Below are 8,058 nucleotides of genomic sequence, written 5' to 3' on the forward strand. Positions count from 1 at the left end.
TAGTAGCAGCTACCGTCATCCACATTTAAAGAAAATGAACAACACTATCAGAAGGTAAAAGGCATTCATTCAACATCCTTCTCTCTACACACCTTCTAATACAACTCACACTCTGGCCACATTTCCTCTAAAAGCCTAACAACCTCATAAAAAACCCAGTGGACTACATAGCCACACACAAGCTCCTACTGACTGAGTTCAAGCTCACAAAGCATTCAAATTCATAATGCATCCAATCCCAGAACTCACCAGACAACCACCCACAAAGTGAGTATGGTTAGAAATCTTATTATATCTTTCCCAAAGATTAACAACAAGCACTAGTAATGATGCAGCCTACCATTCTTGCTCATCTCTGCCTTCAAGCTATAATAGCTACCTCATAGCTGTTCTCCTGCTTACTCTATATCCACCTTATATAGTAGTGACACCCACAGCCAAGTTTCTGAACCTCCCAAGAAGAGCAATAGCCCTTCATGCACGTGACCATTGTCAACACTTGATGCTTCTCTTACTCATCATAAAGCACCCGATTAGCCAAAAGCCTCTCTGCCCTTAGCTTTGAAGCAATCGTGTGCTCACTCGATGACTAACCAGCCCATCTTGAACTGCTTGCTGACATGAATGCAAGGCTTCTTGACATCTTGGCTGGCATGCCACTTTTGCCATCATCCTATTGATTTAAGTCATCACCCCATGCTTGCATATGCTGACCTCGACTAGTCCCAATGCCTGTGCATATAGATTTGCCATAGCCCACGAACTCTCCACCAGCCTCTACACTTGTGTGTCCAACCCGTACTCTAGAGGACATCGATCCTCAGGAACCCATCTCCTTTCATGTGCTGATTCCCAACATCAAATTTCTCTCTTGCTCATGCACAACAGCTCTACTTCTGAGATCACATGCTCCCCCAGCTCATGTAGTTCTTTTTTCCAAGGTCCTCCACTTCTATGAGCCTCCATACCGGTCATCTCCAGTCATCCCCAGCTCCTTGACTCTATCTCCTCACCCAAGTCCCTAGCCTCCTTTGCTCCCCTATTGGCCTTCACAAAGCCCACGAAGCTCTTTGCTTATGGCTCTCCTCCTTTTTGTGATCATCCCCTCGACAAATCTCCCGTGCAGTAGTGACATGCACTCCACCTACTCTCCAAGCTCCTTCTCCCATCACCTCCAGTCCCTCGACTCCTTCCTTCTCAAAGCTCCCCGGTCTCTCTTTTCTTCTGCACCATCCTTTCCCTTGCACACTGGGCTCCTCCTCTCTGCATCAGCTATAGCGACCTACGCTCCACTCTTCAAGCTCCTCTCCAAGGTTCCCCCCCATACAGTAGTGACACCCAAGCTACATCCAGTAGCACTCAGCCTCCCCAGTAGAATCTTTGCTCTAGGGAACAATTCCCATTTCCCCTTCTGATCGTGCCTCCCTTTAGCCAAAGGCCTCCCTCCCTCACACAGTCCTTGTGACTCATGCTTTCACAGCCCTCCTCTGTCGATCCTTTTAGTGGTTCACCTGCAAGTTCCTTCTGCCATCTCGCCATCCAGAAGCTCCTTGCCTCATTTACATAGCCACCTTTGCATGGATACCTTTTTTTATTATAGCCACAACACCTTTTCTTTTTTTACCACTCTCCACCCTTCCCTTCAAACTTTATACCAAGGCAAGTAGTGCCTTTATTCCAACCTTAGGCACCACCAATGCACATAACCTTCTAGCACATTTTTTATTGCTTAATTGCCACATATAACCGCACATCCATGAAGCCCAAAACCATGATATAATTGTTCATAGGACTTACAAATTAGAAAGCACTCATGGCAAGATAAACATAGCTCAGGACAACAATGAAAGACATGTCCTCCCACAACAAATGCTTTGGAGTGCCTGAACCTACACCTTGGGCTCATCATTTCCCTTGAGTCCTAGTAGAAGTGTCTACCATCTCAAGAAAGTATATCATCAGTGTGGAGTCCTTCATGAGGGTGTCCATAACTCAAATCCATCACCAACTAGCTATGTACATAGCTATGCATCTGCCCATCAGCATGCAACAAGTGAAAAACATTTTTTTCATTTTTATCCACACATCTCTAGCAACCCCTTTTCTTCTGCTGTGACATTCATGTCTAGCTGCTAAAAGAAAAACATCAGCAAACCACCTAGATAAAAAACAAATCAAGCTTGTACTCTATGCCTCTGCTTTTCTTATCCTGGATCAAAAGGAAAACTTTGAACCTACACTACCAGATATGCATAATCCACCATCCTCCTAGGTCAAATGGAATCAATAGCACACCAAATTGATATAGCCACTAGCTCCTTCCATATACCCACATCCTCACTAAGCCTCTAGGATCCCATAGCTTATCCTGCCAAGACATCACACAACTCCACTGGCTATTAGCTATCACATTTGTATCACGAGTCTTGCTCATCTTTACATGAGCCACATCTTTTGAGGTCACTACCTCACACATAGATCTCACGGGAACAATTAGCTCATAACCTGTGATTAGGGACTTCTCAATAGACCCTATTGCCTCAACCTTGTAGGCTGCAAAACCTAACTCATCATATGAATTATCAAGATCACTTAGAGCAAACAAACATCCTTCCCACCTGAAGAATGCTCAAACATATCAACACACTCTTTGCTATGCATCCTATCCTCACTGATATCCTCATTCTTTGAACAGTCATGAGAAGTATATATTTTCTTGTCTCATTACCAACCATACATGCAAAATCCATGAGGGTATCATCAAGTAAAGCATCTAGCTGATCATCAATCACACTATCACTACCATCCTACTCAACATGCATACTAGTGTCTACATCCTTTTTCGAAGAGACCAATGCTAACATATCATCCAGTGCATCATCAAGAATGCAATCTAGCTCATCATCTAAATCACCATCATCTTGTAAACACCGAATCTTAACCTCATCATACACATCAAAGTCTGCATGCACACAATCAACTCTTGCTGGTCCCACCCAAACTAAGAGTCTTAATTGTAGGTCTTTTACTTTCAGTAATAGCCACATCAGCTTCATCACTGTCAAACATGATACTAGATCATCCACTTTCCATTTGGTAGAGCCATTATAATATCAATGCCATACTCTAAAGCATCCACATGAACATACTGTGCCAAGATCTTTGGACTCGGTTGTGTTGTTATTGCACTCGGGTTGACCCAACCATTGGCTTGAATAATATACTAGATCATCCACTTTCCATTTGGTAGAGCCATTATAATATCAGTGACATACTCTAAAGCATCCACATGAACATGGAATATAACATCATACCTTGGTTGTCTAAGAATGCGTGCTTCCAATGCATGCTTCATCAATGAATGGAATGCAACAGAAAATTAAGTAGCCCACTGGAACTTCATGTCCTTCTTGGTTAGTTCATATAATGGAGTTGTAATTTTGGCAAATTCTCTAATAAATCTTCTAATTTTATTAAACTAACAAAAGATCTCAATTGAATCAGAATATTGGGCTCAGTCATCTTTTCTATAGCCAGGATTTTACTTGGCTCAATTTTGATTCCTTTCTAAGATATGACATGACCAAGCAAAATACCAACTAGAACACAAAATTTAAAGAAATGCCTACTTGTTTGCATCATCCAAAGACTTTTCTAAGGTAAGTCAGATGCATAGAGATAACCAAGTAAACACAAAAATCATCCAAGTAGATAGCAATAAACTCAGTTAAATAGTCTCTAAAGGTTTCTGCCATGAATCTCTAGGAAGTAGAAGGTGTGTTTCTTAGTCCAAATGGCATAACCTTTCTTGCATGACATAATAAAAGCAATTGTTACATTATAATACTCAGGTCCAATAGAAATTTGATTGTAGCTACTATAGCCATCCTTAAATGAGTACATCTCATGTTCTACAACTTGGTTAAAAATGCACTTGTGAATGGGATAGGAAATGGACCTAGTAGAGTTTGGAAATTTAATTTTCTATAATCCACAAATAGTCCTACCACAATAGGAAACATGCAATCACTTATATCAATGGCATAAATGAATTCTTCTTCAATGAGCATATCAAGCTTGCCTTTAACCTGCTTAGCATAATTAGGATTCATTCTTACCTCTATTGTCTGACAAGATTTGCATTTGGGACAAGTGGAATTTTGTGCTGACAAACCTCTAGAGGAAACCCTTTTAAATAAATACAACTCTAGGCAAGGACATCTCCATACAACATAAACAAATATTCTACTACTTGGAGTTGATCACCAGCCCATGGGTATTGATTAATATTGTATGTGATTCCTCTTCTATTCCCAAATATTTTTTTGTAAAGTTGATAGTTTTTGGAGATCTTAGATCCAACTGGGTGCATCCTATTATCAACCATGCACATAGCGACTTGTCATCTAGTGGTGTGCTGAGTTGATTGATAAGAGATTGCACTCTCATCAAAAAATATTGAATCGATTTATTCTCCTTTTGTTTCAAATCATTGATATCAGTGCGGATATATTCTTCATTAATTTCCTACTTAAACCATTTGAGGAAAGCATCAAGCATCTACTACCAATCATTGAAGTACCTAAAATTGTTTAAAGCATGGTTTTGCTATCTTTGTCAACATGCATGGAAAATAATTTCATGGTCATAGAACCATTGATATGGCAAACACATAGAAAACTATGCAAATGATTGTATGGATCTCCATCCTTGATTCCTTTGAAAATTTGGAATTGGAATTTGGTAGGCATGGATGCCTTTGCCTTAACAGTCACTAGCTCAGAGCCCTTGGGTCATTCCTCATTTGCCCCATGTCCTTCTTTATGGTGCAAGTCTTCATGATGACAACCAATAGTGTGGAAATCTTGTTGATGACATTTTCTAACAAGTGGTGGTCAGGGAACTTACCTTCCATTTATAGGTACCCTTTAAGGTGCACATGCTTCTGATCACATCTTCCAACAAGTGGTGGTCAGGGCACTTGTCTTCCAATCGTAGGCACCCTAGCTACCACTAGATTTGATCATTGATGTTGAGTATGGCCACATCTTGTTATCAATGTAGGGTAGTGTCCTATTTCTTGGTGATGGTGTAGTAGGAATAGTTGTCCTCTAACTCAATGTTGCTCTATGATGAGGACCTAATATGAAGAGGGGAGAGGAGGAGAGTGGACATGAGGAGAGAGGGCACAGCTAGAGAGCACACCACAAATGACTAACTCTACACTAGATTTGGTTGAAAATGTAGAATATATACAAACCCATATAGGGTTAGGGTTAGGGTTAGGGTTAGGGCATCTAACCCTTTCCTTTATAGCACTCTATTGGCTTAGTTCTATGCACATATGATCACATGATGGTACTATGCACACATGATCACATGATGTTGATCGTGAACTCTCAAGACCTTCCCTCAAGATCCATATCATGAAGTAGACCTTTCCTAAAAATGATGATTCTAGGGAATCGAAGAAGGAATGAGCACTACATTCCATCACACCCATTCAATGGGAATGTCCTTCCTTTGCATCAAACCAAGAGCTAGTCAATGTTTCTCGAAAATCTCTTTGGTAAAGATGTCTACAACATTCTCTTTGCTATCACAATGTTGCAGTGTGATGTCACCAAGTAACACTCTTTCTCTGATGAAGTGCTCTCTGACATCAATGTGCTTTGGAGTGATACACTGGATTCTCAGTCAATGCTTAAGCCGATTGGTTATCATAGTATATTGTTGTTCGCTTTGACTCATCAAAGTAATCTTTTTCTGACAATAGTCTTATGAGCGATATAGCCTCACATGCACTTGTAGTGAGTGTCCTATATTCTACTTTAGTTGAAGACAAAGAAATAGTTGGCTGTTTGTTTGATAACCATGATATAGCACCTTGACCAAGGAAAAATGCATATCATTGTGTTGATCTCCTAGTCTCATTATCTTTGGCATAGTCACTATCATAGTATCCATGCAACCGTGGATGACTTCCTCTGTATTCTATCCCAAATTGTCTTGTACCTCTGATGTATCTCAAAACTCTTTTGGCTGCATTCTAGTGAGAACTGTCCAAGTGATCTCACTACATAACAATTATCTGGTTGTGTGATACTCATATATATAAGAGATTCAATGAGCTACCTATAGTACCTATCATTGACTATAGGTTATTATGAATCTTTAGTAAGTTTCAAACTCTGTTCCATGGGAGTGGCAGCAATCTGCCATATGAAACTTCTTCAGGAGACCGTCAATATACTTGAGCCGACTCATGAATGTGCTATTTAAATCTCTCCAAAACTCAATTCCAAGACAATAGTGCATAAGTCCAAGATCTTTCATGTTGAACTCTGCATATAAGTCTTGTTTTATTTTCTGATGAAGCTATCCTTGCTTCCAGTCACAATCAGATGATCTATGCAATAGTAATGTCTTCCCCTTGAACTTTGTAGTAGAGAGTGATCTGCATTGGACTTCATGTATCCCAAATCAGCAAAATACTTGTTAATTCTACTATACCAACTTATAGGTGCTTGCTTTAAGCCGTAGAGTATCTTCTTAAGATGGCAAACCTTATTCTCCTTTCCTAGTCCAACATAACCTACTGGTTCTTGCATGTAGACTTCCTCGTCTATGTAGCCATTGAGAAATGCATTCTTGACATCTAGCTAATACACATTCCATTTGTTGAGTATTGCTAGTGATATCAAGAATCGTATGGAATCCATCTTTGCTACTCGAGCATAAGTCTCATCATAGTCTTGACCATATTACTATGCAAATCCTTTTGCAACTAGTCTAGCTTTGTATCTTTGAATACTTCCATCTGGATTATACTTCACTTTGTATACCCATTTGTTTGCTATGGCCTTCTTTCCTAGTGAAAGGTCACATAATTCCCAAGTATTCTTCTTATACAAAGCATCCATTTCTTCATTCATAGTAGTTTGCCATTATGGCTTGTCTACTAGCAATTCTTGCTCTTCTTCATCAACCATTTTTGTAGATGACTGTGAAATTGGTGCGTCTATCTCTTGTGTGTTTGAGGTTCTGATTCCTCATCGAAGATTACATCTCTTGAGATAATGACCTTGTGATTAATGGGACCATAGAGCTTGTATGCTTTGCTTTCTTCACTGTAGCCAACCATGATGTATTTGTGTGACTTCGCATCCAATTTACTGCAATGATCATCATGTATGTGGGCATATGCTATGCAACCAAATATGCGGAGATGCCCGATGTGTGGCTTGTGTCTAGTGAATGCTTCATAAGGTGTCATACCCTAAATCGATTTAGTAGGATTCTAATTAAGAAAATAGTCTATTGTGGCTATTGCTTCTTCCCAATACTGATTCGGAAGATGCTTCTTACTAAGCATTGCTCAGCACTATTTGCTAAAGTACCATTCTTCCTTCCAGCTCTTGTATTCTGCAGAGGAGTATTTGCACAAGTGAATTGTCTCTGAATGCCATGACTTTTGCAAAAGTTCATGAATGCTGAAGACATGTATTCACCTCCTCTATCTGATCTCATGGCTTTGATTTTTTTTTCTATCTAGTTTTCTACCATGACTTTGATTTCTTGAAATCTGGAAAACACGTCAGATTTTTTTTTCAGAAAGTAGACCCAACAATATCTACTATAGTCATCGATGAAAGTCAAGTAGTAAAGTGAAGCATTGATGTTGCAGGTCTGGGCATAACCCCATACATCTGTATGAATCAAATGAAGAATACCTCATGCTTGAGGGGTACTTCTACCAAAGTTGCTTCACTTTTGCTTGCCAAAGTAGCATGCTTCGCAAACTTTTCCAAGTTATACCTTTGGAATCGTGATTGCCATATTCTGATTCCTGAGATCTAACAAGTACTTGAAATTGACATGACCATATCTCTTGTAGTGGCATCTGTTGTGGTTGAGCTGACATGGCATGCTTCTATGGTACTGTAGCTAGCATTCTGTACAAGCTCCTTCCTTGACACCTTTTGCTCCTAGCTAACATCTTCTAAATTTATCCATTAGGGGAATTTTGGACTCAAAAAGGGCCTCTTGGATTAGTCC

This window comes from Dipteris shenzhenensis, chromosome 19 (genome assembly GCF_047967505.1).
Source record: "Dipteris shenzhenensis isolate YYH24624 ecotype China chromosome 19, Dip_SZ_1.0, whole genome shotgun sequence".
Lineage (NCBI taxonomy): Eukaryota > Viridiplantae > Streptophyta > Polypodiopsida > Gleicheniales > Dipteridaceae > Dipteris > Dipteris shenzhenensis.